The following is a 22,367-nucleotide window of genomic DNA, read 5'->3' as shown; positions in this document are numbered from 1 at the left end:
TCAGTGTTTTGTTCTTGGGGGAGTGGATGTGAGGGTTTTTGTGTTTTTTGCTTTGTTTTGGATTTCTTTGTTAATAAAAGTTATAAATAACGAGTCCAATTTCATTTAAAAGTGCCAATTCATTATTAGAATTTTGTGAATCAGTATTTTGTGGAAAAAGCCAACAGCAATGGGACAGCATCTAGCCCCCGGGATTAAATGCTGGGTGCACACCTCAGGTGTGACTGCAAAGCCGCACCCCTCCCCGCTCACAGATTCTGCCCCAGACAGTCTCTGCTTGAGGAAAGAGGTTGCCTCTTTCTCTTGTCTACTCTGCAGCTGTTTTCAAATCTACATTTCTTTTCCTCTGCTGATTGGGGCTCGGGGCAGAGCCGATACTTCTGATTAGTTTTTCGGGAACTCGGCATACCCACGGCCACGGGGCAGAGTGTGGATAAAGGCTCAGTCAGGCGAGGAGCATTGAGTCATTAGTAATGTCATCGCAGGAGAAGGCCCATCTCCTTCAGGGAACTCCTCCCTTTAGTTTGTAGATGGGGGGTTAACGTCATCCTGGAAACAATCACGGAGCTGCAGAATACTTTTATTTCAAAGAGACATAGGCATTAGATATCGTACATGTTTTATACAGAATGTTTTACTAAAAGAACAAATTAATTCCACCATGGCTATAATAATAACCAAGGAGGTTCGGGGAGTTACAAAAGAAAGCGTCGACTTTGTTTTGTGGCTGCCTCTGAAATACACCCCGACATCAGGCTGCTGCTGGCGATTCTGTGCACGGGTGGGACGAGACCTGTTCGGGGGCTGAAAGGAATAAAACGGCCCCGGGGGGTTCAGGGCTTTCTCCGTTCAGCTGTTTGACCCGAGCAGAAAACACGGAGCTTTTGCTGAACTGCGCCCTCCATTCTATCCACACGTCCAGGGCACGGGGAGGTCGTTTCTCAACTTCTTTCTTGCCAGCAGCCAAACTTCCACAGCCCCGGGGAAAGAACGAGTCTGGGGAAAACAGGAACAGAGAAAACATGAAAAAATAAAACAAAAATACATCAAATAAGAAACAAAATTAAATAGAAAAAGGAAATAAAATTTAAAAGTAAAAAAATAAAATTAAAAATAAAAAGAAATAAAATTGAATAAAAAACTACAATTACTAAAAGTAATTAAAATTAGGTAAAAAAGTAAAAGAAAATTGAAAATTAAAATTAAAAAATAAGAAGAAAAACGTTTTAAAAACACAATACTAACGAAAATAACACACACACACAAAAAAAAAAAAAAAAAAAAAAAAAAAAACACAAAGAAGACAAAATAAAACATAATAAATAAAATACAAAATTAAATAAATGCAGCTCTGCCCTCATGCCCCTGCCTAACACAGCTCCAGGAGTTTCCTGGATTAGGCTGCAATATGGAAAACAAACCCAGTGCCTCCCACAAACTAAGGTTTTCTAGACAATGCCCAGTTTTGCTTGCAAACAAATTCTATCTTAGCGGGAAGCTCAGTCTGGACGAGCAGTCACACGTGTGCCAAGGCAGGAAAGAACCACCTCACTGTGTCCCAGGAAGAGCAGCCAGGCCAGGACTGAAGTTTTAAGGGGATCCATGGAATTACAAATGCAGCAAATTGAACTTTACAAAGAGATGAATCATGGCCATGAAACACTTGGCAAGTTTTGCTGGGAATTCACAGAATTCTGTGGGTACGGTGCTGAACAACGCCTGATTTACCAACATTAATGTGGTAAAGTTCCTTGGAAACGTGCCCTAACACGTACCAAAATCCCAATCAGGATGGAAAACTAGCCTTTGCAATAAACATTCCCTTCCTAAAACCAGAGAGAGGAGAAACATCAAATAAAAGGAAGGAATAATACCAAAATCCCAGCTTGCCTGGAAAACAAGCTCACAAATTCCTAACACTGAAATCTTTTGGCACAGTCATCGAGTCAGGGGAAGTTCATGGAATGATGATTTAAAATCTGCTTCCTCTGCTCTGATTTTAAAGGGAAGTGGGAATTCAACAGGTCTACTTGCTCCTATCCAAGAGTCACCTGTAGTTTGTGGGAGTAGATGCAGAGAAACTCCAGACTCACTTGTATTTGACATCTGAAACTCTGTAGGGCAGGAATGTGTGGGGCAGAGGAATGAGGTCAGGATGTGGGGCAGGATAGGTGTAGGGCAGGATTATGTATGGGGCAGAGCTCAGGGAGAAAATCAGGGGGCAGAAAAATCCATGGGGCAGAGATCTGCGGGGCAGGAATGGGGGAAGGAACGTGTGGGGCAGAGCTGGGGGAGAGAAACAGAGCCAGGAAATCTACGGGGCAGGAAAATCCATGGGTCAGGAATGTGTGGGGCAGAAAAATGGGGTCAGACAAATCTGTGGGGCCAGAATGTCTGGGGCAGGGAACATCATTCCCACACATTCCCTGCCCCACAGATCGCAATCGTGCCCCACATCCTGACCCCATTCCAGTCCCATAGATTTTCTAACCCCTCTTTTCTCCCCAGCTCTGCCCCACACATTCCTGACCCTGTTTTTCTTCCCCCAGCACCGCCCCACACAGCTCCTGGGGAGACCTGTTCTCTATGAAGTTATGTCTTCAAAATGAACGTTTTAGTTTAGTAAAGATCAATTTTTGCTGCTAAAAATTAAGGAGGTGGCATGCTGGTGCTGGTGCTTTAACCTTCTGACATTAGAGGGTATTTGCAGTATAAATTCATTATTGAAGCAGCTGACTTCAAAATAAGACTTAACCACACAATTAGCCAACAGAGAGTCTCAAAATCAAGATATAAATCTCACAGCTATTAAAAAACTGCTGTCTTGGAAGCCTGTAACTTACCAGCCCCTCATGTTTTCAAGAAGAAAATGCCAACAATATGACTTATTCCATAACTATTAATTTTAACCAAGTTGATGATTAAAACCTAGTAGAAAGTTTAAATTTTTAAAAAGTTTTAACACTCCAGGACAAACCTACTCATTTCCCCAATTACCCTCAGTGGGGAGCTGAGTCAGGCCCAGGTGTCCGGTCCCTGGGCCGCTCTGCCAGGGATTTTATCCCTCTGCATCAGAAAGAAAGTTCAGACAAAAGTCAGAGGGCCGCAGGGTAACTTGACAGTTCCAGACAGTCTTGTGGCAACCTGGGAACACCCTCGACAGGCCAGCTACACACCCTACGTCACAAATTCCAACTCCCCGGGCCTTGCCCTCTTACACCCCTACATCCAGACTGAGCAGCAAGGCAGAGCAGCTCCGGCCCAAACACACACAGACACCCGTGACACAGGGCAGGACAAACGAGGGGACACAACAGGGACAGAAATCTCTTGGCAAGAGGAACGACCCTGAGGACCAAGAGGACTCGGGATGAGACGACCGAGGTAAGACTGAGGGTGAGCTGACCAGGCTCAGAGAACCCTGCAGCAAGAAGATGACAATGGGATGATTATCCCAAGAACCAAGGAGATGGATGCCCGAGAAGGCTACGGTCAGAATCCTCTACCTATCTTTGCATTCCTAAAAGACCTAATCCTCAAGTATGGATCGTGGCAGTGCACAGCTGTGGACACAGCTCAGAACAAGACCCGAAAAGGCACCAGACCGGATGCTTGTGAAGAGAGATGGATTCTGGTGCGTGTCTGAGCAGCCGAGTCAAAGGCACCTGGCCGAGGAACGCAGAGACCAGAGATGCTGAGAGCGATGCCAGGGTTTTGATAAGGCCCTCGAAGGGCTAAGGGATAAGACATGAAAGACAAAACACACAGAGGGCACAACAGACAAGTGACACGACACACACCAGGACTGCTCTGCCCTGCTCACCTCAGCACAGGGATCAAAAATGAGATTTTCCCTCTCTGTAGCCTGAGGTGTCACATCTTGGACAACCCCATCTCCAAACCTGACTCAAAACTTCCTCCTGGTGACTCCCAGCACCACATTTGTATCCCCCCCTGTGGCTCACAGCCCTCCACTTATCTCTCGGATGTCAGGGGATGACATTCCACGTCGGGTGCCAGAGAAGGCTGCCTCGCCCTCAGGGAACTTCCTGCTGTCTCTCAGTCAGGTACCATAAAGAAATCCAAACATCGAGGCGTGATCTCGGCAGATCTGCCGGCTGGTCAGTGAGGGGGTCCCTGTATCATACAATGGACCACCTGAAACACACAGTGACGGATGCTCAGAGCTGCACCAGAAACACCACTACCCTAACCACACAAATACATCAATTCCAAAAGCAAAAATCCACAAAAAAACCCCAACTCTTATTCCTCATAGTCAAACCACCACATATAATAAAAATAACCTCATGCCCATTCCCCTTAAAAAACCTCCAAAATATCAACCCAGGACCTCCCCAACTCAAAGACCTGCCTCTAACCAAATAAAAAGCAGAAAACCCATGTCTCTTGAACTACATCAATTCACTAACCTCACACATCCAAACCTCAGAATTTTAAACCCTTAGTCAAGACTAGTGCCCCACACACACCAATCCCATCACTACATAGAAAATGAAAACCTATTTTCTATTACTAATGGAACAAAAAAGTGACAACTTTTACCGCAATAAAACCTAAAATCACCTAATTAAAAAGAAAACAATCCCATTATAACTAACCTAAAACACCAAGCATCCCAAGCAAACTTCCTCCAAAACAAATCTTTTAAGTACCAAAACCCCTCAGAGACATAAAATAACTACTTCAAAAATGCTTTCTGTACCTTTCAGACTGATCTTGAGAGCAAGGCAAGGCAAGACAAAGCACACAGCTGGTTTGAAGAAGACAGTGCTCACTCCTGTGCATTCCTTCTCCAGTATATTCAGCTCAAGCACAGACAGATGCCTGCAGCACAGAGAGATGCCTGGCTCTTAGCTTGTTCCACCTAACTAGGGCAGTGAAGTCCCTTGGACTATTTTGTTTCCTTTTTCTTAGGACTGATTAAACCTGCTGCAGAGACTGACAAACCCAGAGGAGCACGGAGAGCTGGCCCCTGCAGCCCACGGGGCCTGGGCCTCAGCATTTTATCAACACCGGAACAGCTGATAAGAGACCAAAGGAGCTCAGCTACAACCCACAGCAAGGACTTTCTAGTTTTACCATCTCACTTAAAAATAGCAAGAAGTTTCATTATTCCATGCTATTCAATCTTCATGCTTATGCACACTTTGTCTGTTAAATCAACTGGTTTTTTTCCATTTTCTCCAAGGACATTCTTTCCCAAAGAGAGAGACCATTTGGATTTACTTTCCAAAAAACACCCATACAAAAGTTTCCTCCCAAAATTACCCTAAACCATGGCAACAACAAACAAATCAAACGACAAAAATAAAAAATAACACAAATATATGTAAATTAACAACACCAAAAACAGTTATTCCTAACCTGATGCATCCATAATGCCTCAAAACCACCTATAAATACACACAAACCCAAAAGACCCATTCAACTACAAACAATACCTCCTCAATTACCCGTAACTATGGAATATATACTGTTGTCCAACAAGACAAATGAGTAAATCCCTGTAACACAATAAACAATAATCCAATTGTAAGTATTGGAAACCTTAAAAATGAACTACATCACACTGCCTCAAACCCACCAAAACAAACACTACACACTCATCAGGGTAAAAGTCTCCACCACTTCACACACCACAGCCAACTACATCATAAACCTTAGAAAACATATCCTTGGAAAACATAATACCCCACCGAGAAAAATTCAAAACCAAAACTCAGCTTAAAAACAATCTAATTAACACAGAAATTAGGAATCCTAATGTGAAATGAATAGACCAAATTCCTCATCATACACCATCTACCAGCAAAATGGAGCTATACAACAAACTATTTAAAAACACCTTAAAACCACTAAGCAGAAAAAAACTGGTCCAAGCCAACCTGAATGCTTACACACAATAAACAAAACCCCAAAACCACATATCCCAAGTCTATAAAAAAGGCTATTGAAATTAATTCTTCCTCAAATACAGACAAATGCACACCTAAAGTTATCTTCGCTCAAAAAACAAATGACACATAAAAACACCAAATAATCTAACAAAACACTTCATACCACCCAAAACAGTAACACTGAGCGAAAAACACATCGAAGTACCCCTCTGTATTAAAACTCCAAGTCAGGAGGAATTCCATGCAGTTTAAACACAGACAATAAGAAAACAGCAATTTCTTCATTCAACTTGAACTCCTTTTACCTTCATAACCCCTTCTCCTTCTGGGAGCACCGGGGAGGAATTCACAACACAAAGCTGAAAAGGGAAAAGAGAAAAATCCCCCTCATAAACCCACACTGAATTACCTGGTACTTGGCATGAAGGTTTGTTCCTCAGCAGCACCCCCTGAAACAATAATCCCACCTGCAGGTCCTCTCCCAGACACACCAAGAGAATTGCATCGTCACCACACAGAGCAGCTCAGCAAAACCACCCCTCTTGACAAAACCCTCCTCAGGCTGCCCTCTTAAACCGTCCCCAGCAGGGACTGTCCCCTACTATCCTTTACAGCTCACACCTGAGGCTGCTCTGTCCCCTCCTCACCCTTTACAGATTACACCTGGGGCCGCTCTGTCCCCACACCATCCTGTGACAGGTCACACCTGGGGCCGCTCTGTCCCCACACCATCCTGTGACAGGTCACACCTGGGGCCGTGTGTCCCCACACCATCCTGTGACAACTCTCACCTGCAGCTGCTGCCACCCTGAGTGTGAGGGCGGGGGCAGGACGGGGCCAGGGCCGGTGCTGGGGAAGAGGAGCCGGGGAGATCGGGGCCGAGATCGGGGCCGGGGCCAGGGGATCGGGGCCGGGATCAGGACCGGAAAAACAACAGCAATAGAGTTTCAAACGTGGCCAGGACGCCCTCGCTTCAGGCAGACTCAAGTGCAGCTCCCAGGCAGAGAGGCCGGGCCGTGCCTCGGGCAGCTCCGGGAATCCGGGATCGCCCGTGGGATCCGAGGGCCGGAAAAGCGCACCCGCCTGCCGGGTTCAGTGCTGGGACACGGCGAGGCCTCGGCTCAGGGGCAGAAGTTGGAGCCGGGACTGCAGGAGAGCACCCCAAAGCCCCGTCAAACATCCAGCACTGCACGCAGCACGCTCCAGCAGAAACTCGGGTGGGATCCAAGGCCCCCGGACGCTCCGTGTTCCTTGCCCTCGGCAGCTTTGCCAGGGCCTCCCTCAGAACACTGACCTCACCGTGCAGCTCCTACAAAAGAGGAGAACTCACAGCAATCACCCAGCAATCCACGGATCTCCAGTAATTATTAAGAAGCAAAGCTGCAGCAAGATGCATCCAAACTCCACTGCAACCCGGCAGGTCTGAGGAGACGCAGGAATTTATTCCAGAGGGGTCACAAGTGTCCCTCAGCCAGCCAGGATTTCTCTCAGCCTCTGCCCACTGCTCTCTGAGGACACAAACAGCAGTTTTTCCCTGGAGCTCCCCTTTCCACCAATGCAAAGACTTCGGTCCTCCTCCAACTCCAGCGCCAGGTAGGAAAACAGGAATGTTACCATTGCACAGACCGGCCAGGAGAGTGTGCCTGAGGCAGGAGCACCAGCTCCCAATGCACTGCTGCCTCTGGATTTCTAAACAGTACCTCCCATCCTGCCCTTCCCAGCACCACTCCCTGGGTGCCATGTCCACAGACACCTTTCACCATGCAGCTTAAAACCCACAGAAACCAAAAGAAAGAAGATCAAAAAATCTATTCACGTGTTTCTAGGCTGGAGAGAATGAGGGAGGTCTGAAATCTGTATTTTAGAACAGCAGAGCAACTTTTTATTGAGCTTGAGTATCAGTGAAGGGCAGCAAAAGCTGATGAACACCTTCATTAACTTATCCGCAGCAAAAAAAAAAAAAAAATGGGGGTTTAAGTTTAGTAAAGATCAAGTTTTGCTGCTAAAAATTAAGGAGGTAGCATGTTGGTGTTAGTGCTTTAACCTTCTGACATTAGAGAGCATTTGTACAATCAATTCATTATTGAAGCAGCTAACTTTAAAATAAGATCTCTTTAAAATAAAGTTGGCCAAAGAAGAGAGGCTCAAAATCAAGATTTAAGACCCACAGCTATTAAAAAAAAAAAAAAAAAAAAAAAAAGCTGTCCTTGGTCTATATAACTTGGCAGCCCGTCATGGTTTCAGCCCTTTACCATTTATTTTTTACCAAGTGGATGATTAAAACCTTGTAGAAAAAAAAAAAAAAAAAAACAAATCTAGGACAAAGCTGGTCATTTTGCCAAGTACCCCCAGTGTGGAGCAGCATCAGCCCCAAGGGGTTTGCTCCCTCAGCCCAGCCCGGAGCAGGCTCCAGCTGCTGCCCAGGGGGGGTTAGCAAGGGACTCACTCGTTTGAAGCTGTAAATGCAGACACTCGTGATGCAGGACAGGACAAATGAGGGGACAGCAATCTCTTGGCAAGTGTCCTTCAGCGGCCAGAGCAGAACAGGGGTTCTACCATGCTGTAAGTGAGAAAGAACATTTATTCCAAAGAAAATAAAAGGAAGCACCTCTCCCCATCCCTTTTCTAAAAATACCCCATGCATTAGAATATTTTTAAGCATTCCTTCTTGTTTTACACAGTGTAAATTACAAGCACTCATCTTTCAGCCTCAATTTGCAAGACTGAGCTCAGCAGGACCATCACAATCACTAAATTGTGCAGGAGACCTGAAAGCTCATCCCATTGCACCCCCTCCCCCCCCGCCCCGGCCCAGGGCAGGGACACCTTCCACTAGCCCAGGCTGCTCCAAGCCCCAGCGTCCAAGCCACTGCCAGGGATCCCGGGGCAGCCACAGCTTCTCGGGGTCCCCCGTGCCAGGGCCCCACCGCCCCCACAGGGAACCATTTCCTCCTGATATTTAATCTAGGTGACCTAGTGACCTTGACCCCGTGACCTCTAGTGACCTTTGACCCCGTGACCTCTAGTGACCTTTGACCCGTGACCTCTAGTGACCTTTGACCTTTGACCCCGTGACCTCTAGTGACCTTTGACCCCGTGACCTCTAGTGACCTTTGACCCCGTGACCTCTAGTGACCTTTGACCCCGTGACCTCTAGTGACCTTTGACCTTTGACCCCGTGACCTCTAGTGACCTTTGACCCCGTGACCTCTAGTGACCTTTGACCTTTGACCCCGTGACCTCTAGTGACCCCGTGACCTCTAGTGACCTCTAGTGACCTTTGACCCCGTGACCTCTAGTGACCTTTGACCCCGTGACCTCTAGTGACCTTTGACCCCCGTGACCTCTAGTGACCTTTGACCCCCGTGACCTCTAGTGACCTTTGACCCCCGTGACCTCTAGTGACCTTTGACCTTTGACCCCGTGACCTCTAGTGACCTTTGACCCCGTGACCTCTAGTGACCTTTGACCCCGTGACCTCTAGTGACCTTTGACCCCCGTGACCTCTAGTGACCTTTGACCTTTGACCCCCTTGACCTCTAGTGACCTTTGACCCCGTGACCTCTAGTGACCTTTGACCCCGTGACCTCTAGTGACCTTTGACCCCGTGACCTCTAGTGACCTTTGACCTTTGACCCCGTGACCTCTAGTGACCTTTGACCCCGTGACCTCTAGTGACCTTTGACCCCGTGACCTCTAGTGACCTTTGACCTTTGACCCCCGTGACCTCTAGTGACCTTTGACCCCGTGACCTCTAGTGACCTTTGACCTTTGACCCCCGTGACCTCTAGTGACCTTTGACCCCGTGACCTCTAGTGACCTTTGACCCCCGTGACCTCTAGTGACCTTTGACCCCGTGACCTCTAGTGACCTTTGACCCCCGTGACCTCTAGTGACCTTTGACCCCCGTGACCTCTAGTGACCTTTGACCCCCGTGACCTCTAGTGACCTTTGACCTTTGACCCCGTGACCTCTAGTGACCTTTGACCCCCGTGACCTCTAGTGACCTTTGACCCCCGTGACCTCTAGTGACCTTTGACCCTCTTGACCTCTAGTGACCTTTGACCCCGTGACCTCTAGTGACCTTTGACCCCGTGACCTCTAGTGACCTTTGACCTTTGACCCCCGTGACCTCTAGTGACCTTTGACCCCGTGACCTCTAGTGACCTTTGACCTTTGACCCCCGTGACCTCTAGTGACCTTTGACCCCGTGACCTCTAGTGACCTTTGACCCCCGTGACCTCTAGTGACCTTTGACCCCGTGACCTCTAGTGACCTTTGACCCCCGTGACCTCTAGTGACCTTTGACCCCCGTGACCTCTAGTGACCTTTGACCCCGTGACCTCTAGTGACCTTTGACCCCGTGACCTCTAGTGACCTTTGACCTTTGACCCCCGTGACCTCTAGTGACCTTTGACCCCGTGACCTCTAGTGACCTTTGACCTTTGACCCCCGTGACCTCTAGTGACCTTTGACCCCGTGACCTCTAGTGACCTTTGACCCCCGTGACCTCTAGTGACCTTTGACCCCGTGACCTCTAGTGACCTTTGACCCCCGTGACCTCTAGTGACCTTTGACCCCCGTGACCTCTAGTGACCTTTGACCCCCGTGACCTCTAGTGACCTTTGACCCCGTGACCTCTAGTGACCTTTGACCCCCGTGACCTCTAGTGACCTTTGACCCCCGTGACCTCTAGTGACCTTTGACCTTTGACCCCGTGACCTCTAGTGACCTTTGACCCCCGTGACCTCTAGTGACCTTTGACCCCCGTGACCTCTAGTGACCTTTGACCCCCTTGACCTCTAGTGACCTTTGACCCCGTGACCTCTAGTGACCTTTGACCCCCGTGACCTCTAGTGACCTTTGACCCCGTGACCTCTAGTGACCTTTGACCTTTGACCCCGTGACCTCTAGTGACCTTTTACCCCGTGACCTCTAGTGACCTTTGACCCCGTGACCTCTAGTGACCTTTGACCTTTGACCCCGTGACCTCTAGTGACCTTTGACCCCGTGACCTCTAGTGACCTTTGACCCCGTGACCTCTAGTGACCTTTGACCTTTGACCCCCGTGACCTCTAGTGACCTTTGACCCCGTGACCTCTAGTGACCTTTGACCTTTGACCCCCGTGACCTCTAGTGACCTTTGACCCCCGTGACCTCTAGTGACCTTTGACCTTTGACCCCGTGACCTCTAGTGACCTTTGACCCCGTGACCTCTAGTGACCTTTGACCCCGTGACCTCTAGTGACCTTTGACCCCCGTGACCGCTAGTGACCTTTGACCCCGTGACCTCTAGTGACCTTTGACCTTTGACCCCGTGACCTCTAGTGACCTTTGACCCCGTGACCTCTAGTGACCTTTGACCTTTGACCCCGTGACCTCTAGTGACCTTTGACCCCGTGACCTCTAGTGACCTTTGACCCCGTGACCTCTAGTGACCTTTGACCCCCGTGACCGCTAGTGACCTTTGACCCCGTGACCTCTAGTGACCTTTGACCCCGTGACCTCTAGTGACCTCTAGTGACCTTTGACCCCGTGACCTCTAGTGACCTTTGACCCCGTGACCTCTAGTGACCTTTGACCTTTGACCCCCGTGACCTCTAGTGACCTTTGACCCCGTGACCTCTAGTGACCTTTGACCTTTGACCCCGTGACCTCTAGTGACCTTTGACCCCGTGACCTCTAGTGACCTTTGACCTTTGACCCCCGTGACCTCTAGTGACCTTTGACCTTTGACCCCGTGACCTCTAGTGACTTTTGACCTTTGACGCCGTGACCTCTAGTGACCTTTGACCCCGTGACCTCTAGTGACCTTTGACCCCGTGAGCTCTAGTGACCTTTGACCTTTGACCCCGTGACCTCTAGTGACCTTTGACCTCTAGTGACCTTTGACCTTTGACCCCGTGACCTCTAGTGACTTTTGACCTTTGACCCCGTGACCTCTAGTGACCTTTGACCCCGTGAGCTCTAGTGACCTTTGACCTTTGACCCCGTGACCTCTAGTGACCTTTGACCTTTGACCCCGTGACCTCTAGTGACCTTTGACCCCGTGACCTCTAGTGACCTTTGACCCCGTGAGCTCTAGTGACCTTTGACCTTTGACCCCGTGACCTCTAGTGACCTTTGACCTTTGACCCCGTGACCTTTAGTGACCTTTGACCCCGTGACCTCTAGTGACCTTTGACCTTTGACCCCGTGACCTCTAGTGACCTTTGACCTTTGACCCCGTGACCTCTAGTGACCTTTGACCTTTGACCCCGTGACCTCTAGTGACCTTTGACCCCGTGACCTCTAGTGACCTTTGACCCCGTGACCTCTAGTGACCTTTGACCTTTGACCCCCGTGACCTCTAGTGACCTTTGACCCCGTGACCTCTAGTGACCTTTGACCCCCGTGACCTCTAGTGACCTTTGACCCCGTGACCTCTAGTGACCTTTGACCCCCGTGACCTCTAGTGACCTTTGACCCTGTGACCTCTAGTGACCTTTGACCTTTGACCCCGTGACCTCTAGTGACCTTTGACCCCGTGACCTCTAGTGACCTTTGACCTTTGACCCCGTGACCTCTAGTGACCTTTGACCCCGTGACCTCTAGTGACCTTTGACCTTTGACCCCGTACCTCTAGTGACCTTTGACCCCGTGACCTCTAGTGACCTTTGACCCTCGTGACCTCTAGTGACCTTTGACCCCGTGACCTCTAGTGACCTTTGACCCCGTGACCTCTAGTGACCTTTGACCCCCGTGACCTCTAGTGACCTTTGACCCCGTGACCTCTAGTGACCTTTGACCCCCGTGACCTCTAGTGACCTTTGACCCTGTGACCTCTAGTGACCTTTGACCTTTGACCCCGTGACCTCTAGTGACCTTTGACCCCGTGACCTCTAGTGACCTTTGACCTTTGACCCCGTGACCTCTAGTGACCTTTGACCCCGTGACCTCTAGTGACCTTTGACCTTTGACCCCGTACCTCTAGTGACCTTTGACCCCGTGACCTCTAGTGACCTTTGACCCCCGTGACCTCTAGTGACCTTTGACCCCGTGACCTCTAGTGACCTTTGACCCCGTGACCTCTAGTGACCTTTGACCTTTGACCCCCGTGACCTCTAGTGACCTTTGACCCCGTGACCTCTAGTGACCTTTGACCTTTGACCCCGTGACCTCTAGTGACCTTTGACCCCGTGACCTCTAGTGACCTTTGACCCCCGTGACCTCTAGTGACCTTTGACCCCGTGACCGCTAGTGACCTTTGACCCCGTGACCTCTAGTGACCTTTGACCTTTGACCCCGTGACCTCTAGTGACCTTTGACCCCGTGACCTCTAGTGACCTTTGACCTTTGACCCCGTGACCTCTAGTGACCTTTGACCCCGTGACCTCTAGTGACCTTTGACCTTTGACCCCGTACCTCTAGTGACCTTTGACCCCGTGACCTCTAGTGACCTTTGACCTTTGACCCCCGTGACCTCTAGTGACCTTTGACCCCCGTGACCTCTAGTGACCTTTGACCCCCGTGACCTCTAGTGACCTTTGACCTTTGACCCCGTGACCTCTAGTGACCTTTGACCCCGTGACCTCTAGTGACCTTTGACCTTTGACCCCGTGACCTCTAGTGACCTTTGACCCCGTGACCTCTAGTGACCTTTGACCCCCGTGACCTCTAGTGACCTTTGACCCCGTGACCGCTAGTGACCTTTGACCCCGTGACCTCTAGTGACCTTTGACCTTTGACCCCGTGACCTCTAGTGACCTTTGACCCCGTGACCTCTAGTGACCTTTGACCCCGTGACCTCTAGTGACCTTTGACCCCGTGACCTCTAATGACCTTTGACCTTTGACCCCCGTGACCTCTAGTGACCTTTGACCCCGTGACCTCTAGTGACCTTTGACCCCCGTGACCTCTAATGACCTTTGACCCGGTGACCGCTAGTGACCTTTGACCCCGTGACCTCTAGTGACCTTTGACCCCGTGACCTCTAGTGACCTTTGACCTTTGACCCCGTGACCTCTAGTGACCTTTGACCCCGTGACCTCTAGTGACCTTTGACCTTTGACCCCGTGACCTCTAGTGACCTTTGACCCCGTGACCTCTAGTGACCTTTGACCCTCGTGACCTCTAGTGACCTTTGACCCCGTGACCTCTAGTGACCTTTGACCTTTGACCCCCGTGACCTCTAGTGACCTTTGACCCCCGTGACCTCTAGTGACCTTTGACCTTTGACCCCGTGACCTCTAGTGACCTTTGACCCCGTGACCTCTAGTGACCTTTGACCCCCGTGACCTCTAGTGACCTTTGACCTTTGACCCCGTGACCTCTAGTGACCTTTGACCCCGTGACCTCTAGTGACCTTTGACCTTTGACCCCCGTGACCTCTAGTGACCTTTGACCTTTGACCCCGTGACCTCTAGTGACCTTTGACCTTTGACCCCGTGACCTCTAGTGACCTTTGACCTTTGACCCCGTGACCTCTAGTGACCTTTGACCCCGTGACCTCTAGTGACCTTTGACCTTTGACCCCGTGACCTCTAGTGACCTTTGACCCCGTGACCTCTAGTGACCTTTGACCCTCGTGACCTCTAGTGACCTTTGACCCCGTGACCTCTAGTGACCTTTGACCTTTGACCCCCGTGACCTCTAGTGACCTTTGACCCCCGTGACCTCTAGTGACCTTTGACCCCCGTGACCTCTAGTGACCTTTGACCCCCGTGACCTCTAGTGACCTTTGACCCCGTGACCTCTAGTGACCTTTGACCCCGTGACCTCTAGTGACCTTTGACCTTTGACCCCGTGACCTCTAGTGACCTTTGACCCCGTGACCTCTAGTGACCTTTGACCCCCGTGACCTCTAGTGACCTTTGACCTTTGACCCCGTGACCTCTAGTGACCTTTGACCTTTGACCCCGTGACCTCTAGTGACCTTTGACCTTTGACCCCCGTGACCTCTAGTGACCTTTGACCCCGTGACCTCTAGTGACCTTTGACCCCGTGACCTCTAGTGACCTTTGACCCCGTGACCTCTAGTGACCTTTGACCCCGTGACCTCTAGTGACCTTTGACCTTTGACCCCCCGTGACCTCTAGTGACCTTTGACCCCGTGACCTCTAGTGACCTTTGACCCCGTGACCTCTAGTGACCTTTGACCCCGTGACCTCTAGTGACCTTTGACCCCCGTGACCTCTAGTGACCTTTGACCCCCGTGACCTCTAGTGACCTTTGACCCCGTGACCTCTAGTGACCTTTGATCTTTGACCCCGTGACCTCTAGTGACCTTTGACCCCGTGACCTCTAGTGACCTTTGACCCGCGTGACCTCTAGTGACCTTTGACCTTTGACCCCGTGACCTCTAGTGACCTTTGACCCCGTGACCTCTAGTGACCTTTGACCTTTGACCCCGTGACCTCTAGTGACCTTTGACCTCGTGACCTCTAGTGACCTTTGACCCCCGTGACCTCTAGTGACCTTTGACCTTTGACCCCCGTGACCTCTAGTGACCTTTGACCTTTGACCCCGTGACCTCTAGTGACCTTTGCCCCCCGTGACCTCTAGTGACCTTTGACCTTTGACCCCGTGACCTCTAGTGACCTTTGACCCCGTGACCTCTAGTGACCTTTGACCTTTGACCCCGTGACCTCTAGTGACCTTTGACCCCGTGACCTCTAGTGACCTTTGACCTTTGACCGCAGTGACCTCTAGTGACCTTTGACCTTTGACCCCGTGACCTCTAGTGATCTTTGACCCCGTGACCTCTAGTGACCTTTGACCTTTGACCCCCGTGACCTCTAGTGACCTTTGACCCCGTGACCTCTAGTGACCTTTGACCCCGTGACCTCTAGTGACCTTTGACCTTTGACCCCCGTGACCTCTAGTGACCTTTGACCCCGTGACCTCTAGTGACCTTTGACCTTTGACCCCGTGACCTATAGTGACCTTTGACCCCGTGACCTCTAGTGACCTTTGACCTTTGACCCCGTGACCTCTAGTGACCTTTGACTGCCGTGACCTCTAGTGACCTTTGACCCCCGTGACCTCTAGTGACCTTTGACCCCGTGACCTCTAGTGACCTTTGACCCCGTGACCTCTAGTGACCTTTGACCTTTGACCCCGTGACCTCTAGTGACCTTTGACCTTTGACCCCGTGACCTCTAGTGACCTTTGACCCCTGTGACCTCTAGTGACCTTTGACCTTTGACCCTTATTGACCTCTAGTGGCCTTTGACCCCGTGACCTCTAGTGACCTTTGACCCCGTGATTTCTAGTGACCTTTGACCTTTGACCCCGTGACCGCTAGTGACCTTTGACCCCGTGACCTCTAGTGACCTTTGACCCCGTGACCTCTAGTGACCTTTGACCTTTGACCCCGTGACCTCTAGTGACCTTTGACCCCGTGACCTCTAGTGACCTTTGACCTTTGACCCCCGTGACCTCTAGTGACCTTTGACCCCGTGACCTCTAGTGACCTTTGACCCCGTGACCTCTAGTGACCTTTGACCTTTGACCCCGTGACCTCTAGTGACCTTTGACCCCCGTGACCTCTAGTGACCTTTTACCCCCGTGACCTCTAGTGAACTTTGACCTTTGACCCCGTGACCTCCAGTGACCTTTGACCCCGTGACCTCTAGTGACCTTTGACCTTTGACCCCGTGACCTCTAGTGACCTTTGACCCCGTGACCTCTAGTGACCGCTGACCTTTGACCCCCGTGACCTCTAGTGACCTTTGACTCCGTGACCTCTAGTGACCTTTGACCCCGTGACCTCTAGTGACCTTTGACCTTTGACCCCGTGACCTCTAGTGACCTTTGACCTTTGACCCCGTGACCTCTAGTGACCTTTGACCCCGTGACCTCTAGTGACCTTTGACCTTTGACCCCGTGACCTCTAGTGACCTTTGACCTTTGACCCCGTGACCTCTAGTGACCTTTGACCCCGTGACCTCTAGTGACCTTTGACCTTTGACCCCGTGACCTCTAGTAACCTTTGACCTTTGACCCCGTGACCTCTAGTGACCTTTGACCCCCGTGACCTCTAGTGACCTTTTGACCTTTGACCCCGTGACCTCAAGTGACCTTTGACCCCGTGACCTCTAGTGACCTTTGACCTTTGACCCCGTGACCTCTAGTGACCTTTGACCTTTGACCCCGTGACCTCTAGTAACCTTTGACCCCCGTGACCTCTAGTGACCTTTGACCCCCGTGACCTCTATTGACCTTTGACCTTTGACCCCGTGACCTCTAGTGACCTTTGACCCCGTGACCTCTAGTGACCTTTGACCTCCGTGACCTCTAGTGACCTTTGACCCCGTGACCTCTAGTGACCTTTGACCTCCGTGACCTCTAGTGACCTTTGACCTTTGACCCCCGTGACCTCTAGTGACCTTTGACCCCGTGACCGCTAGTGACCTTTGACCTTTGACCCCCGTGACCACTAGTGGCCTTTGACCTTTGACCCCGTGACCTCTAGTGGCCTTTGACCCCTGTGACCTCTAGTGACCTTTGACCTTTGACCCTTATTGACCTCTAGTGGCCTTTGACCCCGTGACCTCTAGTGACCTTTGACCCCCGTGATTTCTAGTGACCTTTGACCTTTGACCCCCGTGACCGCTAGTGACCTTTGACCCCGTGACCTCTAGTGACCTTTGACCCCGTGACCTCTAGTGACCTTTGACCTTTGACCCCTGTGACCTCTAGTGACCTTTGACTACTATTGACCTCTAGTGACCTTTGACCCCGTGACCTCTAGTGACCTTTGACCCCCGTGACCTCTAGTGACCTTTGACCCCGTGACCTCTAGTGACCTTTGACCCCCGTGACCTCTAGTGACCTTTGACCCCGTGACCTCTAGTGACCTTTGACCTTTGACCCCGTGACCTCTAGTGACCTTTGACCCCGTGACCTCTAGTGACCTTTGACCCCGTGACCTCTAGTGACCTTTGACCTTTGACCCCCGTGACCTCTAGTGACCTTTGACCCCGTGACCTCTAGTGACCTTTGACCCCGTGACCTCTAGTGACCTTTGATCTTTGACCCCGTGACCTCTAGTGACCTTTGACCTTTGACCCCGTGACCTCTAGTGACCTTTGACCCCGTGACCTCTAGTGACCTTTGACCCCGTGACCTCTAGTGACCTTTGACCTTTGACCCCTATTGACCTCTAGTGACCTTTGACCCCGTGACCTCTAGTGACCTTTGATCTTTGACCCCGTGATTTCTAGTGACCTTTGACCTTTGACCCCGTGACCTCTAGTGACCTTTGACCCCCGTGACCTCTAGTGACCTTTGACCTTTGACCCCTGTGACCTCTAGTGACCTTTGACCCCGTGACCTCTAGTGACCTTTGAACTTTGACCCCGTGACCTCTAGTGACCTTTGACCTTTGACCCCCGTGACTTCTAGTGACCTTTGACCCCCGTGACCTCTAGTGACCTTTGACCCCGTGACCTCTAGTGACCTTTGACCTTTGACCCCGTGACCTCTAGTGACCTTTGACCCCGTGACCTCTAGTGGCCTTTGACCTTTGACCCTGTGACCTCTAGTGACCTTTGACCCCCGTGACCTCTAGTGACCTTTAACCTTTGACCCCGTGACCTCTAGTGACCTTTGACCCCGTGACCTCTAGTGACCTTTGACCCCGTGACCTCTAGTGACCTTTGACCCCTATGCCACACCCTAGGCTGTGGGGTTTGGGCCTAGGGGTGAGGGGGCAGGGTGGCGTGCCTGGGGTCTTGGAGGGAGATGGGGGGGCGTGGTCAGGGGCATGGTCTGGGTTAGTGGGCAGGTGTTAGGGGTCTGGGGGTTGGGCCTAGGGGTCTGGACCCGCCCCCCCAGCACACCTTGTCATCCTAGGTCCCGCCCCCTGTATATAGTGTGTATATATGTAAATGTATATATTTTTCTTCTTTTTCTTATATATATATATATGACATCCCTACCTCCAAACCTGACTCAAAACACCCGCCTGCTGATCCCTGCCCTGGCACCCCGCTTTCATCCCCTCTGTGAGCTGTAGCCCTCCACTTATCTCTCGGACATCTGAGGATGCAAATCCACGCCGCCGGGTGCCAAAGGCCTCCTCACCCTCAGGGAAATTCCTGGTGTCATCGGGCTGCTGTCTCAGTCAGCTACAACAAAGGTGACCCAACATGAATGCTGATCTTAGCAGCACATTGGCCAAAAAGCTGCAATTCTACTACTCACCGTCTCCTAACAATGCCCAGGTCCCGGCCCGTGCTTTAGCTGCGCCCACAGGCGTCACAGGCTGTGCCTGGGTTAAGAGCAGACAAGGTGACGTGGCATTGCTGAAACTCCAGGGGACCCTCGCTCCTCCTCCCCGAATCCTAACCCCGACTGCTCAGCCATTATACAAGCCCACCTGGATGGTGCCTTCAAATGGAGAAGATCAAGGCTTCCTCACAGAGTCCTGAAATGCTCCCGGAGGGCTCAAGAGCCAGGTGAACCAGGTCTGTAGTCAGGTGACTGCACAGCCTAAAACACACAATAACTGAGGCTTAGAGTTTCACCAGCGAGTGAGGCTTGAGCAACAGCAACTACTTCTGCTGGCCCATCACTGCTCACCGTGCCCACTGCATCTTGAGTGCTGATATCCGGCTTCACCTCCTAAAAATAAAGACAAAGAACAGCACCATAACACAGCCACCATTTACACTTCCCCTGCAAACACCAACAGTGACTGACCTTCTCGGGGGAGCCCCCTCACCCAGGATGGGCTGCTCTGCCAGGGATTTTATCCAGCTGCATCTGAAAGAAAGTTCAGACAAAAGCCAAAGTGCTGCAGGGTAACTTGACAGCTCCAGACATCTTGTGGCAACCTGGGAATACCCTCAAAAGGCCAACTACACCCTACCCCAGGCCTTGCCCTATTACCCCTACCCCCAGACTAAGCAGCAAGGCAGAACAGCTCCGGGGTGCAAAAAAAAAAAAAAAAAAAAAAAAAGGCCAGCTCTTATTACCCATAATCAAACTACCAAATATACTAAAAATAATGCCATGTCCATTCCTCTCAAAAAACCTCCAAAATATATACCCAGGACCCCCCCAACTTGAAGACCTGTCTCTAACAGAATAAGAAGCAGAGAACCCATATCTTTTGAACTACATAAATTCATTAACCTAACACATCAAAAACACAGAATTTTAAACCCTTAGTCAAGACTAGTACACCATATAAACCAATCCCATCACTACATACAAAATGAAAACCTATTCTCTATTACTAACATAACAAAAAAGTCACAACTTTTAACTGCAATAAAATCTAAAAACACCTAATTAAAAATAAAAGAATCCCATTATAACTAATACTAAACTCCAAGCAAACTTCCTCCAAAACAAATATTTAAAGTGCCAAAACCCCTCAAACGTGTAAAATAGCTACTTCAAAAATGCATTCTGTACCTTTCAGACTGATCTTGAGAGCAAAGCAAGGGAAGACAAAGCATACAGTTAGTGTTAAGAAAACAGTACTCACTCCTGCGTATTCCTTCTCCAGTATATTCAGCTCAAGCACAGACAGACTGCAGCACAGAGAGCTGCTTGGCTCCTAGCCAGTTTTAGTTAGCTAGGGCAGAGAAGTTCCCCACACTGTTTTTGGGGTGTTTTTTTGGGTTTTTTTCCTCCTTTCACCTAGGACTTTTTAAACCTGCTGCAGACTAAAAAACCCAGAGGAGCACCAAGAGGCGGTACCTGCAGCCCACAGGGCCTGGACTCAGCAATTTTATCAATGCCAGAAGAGCTGATAAAAGACCAAAGAAGCTCAGCTACAACCCACAGCAAGGCCTTTCTTATTTTACCATCTCACTTAAAAATAACAAGAAGTTTTATTATTTCATGCTATTCATTCTTTAGGCTTGAGAGTGCTTGGTTTGTTCAATAAATAGCTTCGTCCACTTTTCTCCAAAGAAGTTCTTTCCCAAACCAGTTCAAAAGAGAGATATCGTTCGGGTTTACTTTCCAAAAAAACACAATTCAAAAGGTTCCTCCCATATTTACTCTAAACCACGACAACACCAAACAAATCAAACTGCAAAAATAACAAGAGCACAAATACCCTTAAATTACAACACCAAAACCAATTATTCCTAACTCAATAAACCCATAATGCCTCAAAACTATGAAAACAAAAATACCACCTATAAATACACAGAAACCCAAAAGATGCATTTCACTATAAACAATATCTCCCAAATTTTCCATAACTATAAAACACACATTATAGCCAAACCAGCTAAATAAATAAACACCTATAAGAAAATAAACAATAATGCAATTAGAAACATTAGGAAACTCTAGGAAATTAACTACATCACATTACCTGAAATCCACCAAAGCAAACACTACACACTCCCCATGATAAAAGCCACCACTAAATAAATAAAACCCTCCCCTATACCTCACACTACAGTCGGTTACACCATTGTAAACATTAGGAAACATCCCCTTGAAAAATATAAGACCCCACCGAAAAAAATTTCAACAACAAAACTCAGTTCAAAACCAGTCTGATCAACATGGAAACTAAGAAACCTAACATGAAATAAATACACCATATCCCTCACCATACACCATCTACTAGCAAAATTAGGCTACACAGTAAGTTATTTAAAACCAGTAAACAGAAAAAGCTTAAAAAAAATTTAAAACTGCAAATAACAAAACACCCAAACTCTGACCAGCCAGACTGGCCTCACCCAATCAGAATTCCTACATACAATAAACAAAACCCCAATAACACATATCAGAAGTCTATCAAAAAAAGCTACTTAAATTAATTCTACCTCAAATACAAACAAGCCCATCCATAAAGTTATTTTCACTCAAAAATCCAATTACACATAATAAATAATACCCCAAAAAATCAAACAAAACGCTATGTACCATGAAGAACATAACATTGAATTAAAACCACATGTAAGTACCACTACTTATCAGAATCTGAGGTGAAGAAAGACTCCCTCCAGGTTAAACACAGACAATAACAGGAGTTTCTTCCCTCAATTTCAACTCCTTTTGTCCTCATCATCTCCTTTTTCTTCTGGGAGCACCAAGATAGAACTGAAAAGAGAAAGGAGACAAGACCCCCGTACAAACCCACACTGGCTCACCTGTTGCTGCTGGGCACAAAGGTATGTCCCTCAGCACGTCCTGAAGCAACGTACCACATCCAAGTGCTTCCCCAAAGCCTGTGAGAGGCTCCCACCAGTGCTCCGAGGAACCCAGAATGAGATCCTCTCCTCCCACAGCTCCATGCCAAAGGGAGCGGAGGCTCCTCTCTTCAGCAGCCCTGGCAGGAACTGCCCCCTCATTCTCCTTTACAGCTCTCACCTGAGGCTGCTCTGTCCCCTCACCATCCTGTGACAGCTCGCACCTCCAGCTGCTGCCACTCCGAGTGTGAGGGCGAGGGCAGAGGGGACTTGCTGCTCATTCCCTGGACATTCA

General features: G+C 49.5%; 2 long non-coding RNA genes across 2 annotated transcripts; both read right to left on the bottom strand.

Annotated features, from left to right (window-relative positions):
- Window positions 1-564: 564 nt before the first annotated feature.
- LOC136369892 (uncharacterized) lies at window positions 565-4,159 on the bottom strand. The gene is made up of 2 exons (XR_010745083.1): window positions 2,844-4,159; window positions 565-996 (listed from the first exon to the last, which is right to left on the bottom strand). It is a non-coding gene; the product is annotated as an uncharacterized lncRNA (long non-coding RNA).
- A 2,826-nt stretch (window positions 4,160-6,985) lies between these two features.
- LOC136369893 (uncharacterized) lies at window positions 6,986-19,376 on the bottom strand. The gene is made up of 3 exons (XR_010745084.1): window positions 19,285-19,376; window positions 18,845-19,033; window positions 6,986-7,230 (listed from the first exon to the last, which is right to left on the bottom strand). It is a non-coding gene; the product is annotated as an uncharacterized lncRNA (long non-coding RNA).
- Between the last annotated feature and the right edge of the window lie 2,991 nt (window positions 19,377-22,367).

This window comes from Sylvia atricapilla, chromosome 19 (genome assembly GCF_009819655.1).
Source record: "Sylvia atricapilla isolate bSylAtr1 chromosome 19, bSylAtr1.pri, whole genome shotgun sequence".
NCBI lineage: Eukaryota > Metazoa > Chordata > Aves > Passeriformes > Sylviidae > Sylvia > Sylvia atricapilla.
This window is presented reverse-complemented; position numbering and strand designations above follow the sequence as displayed.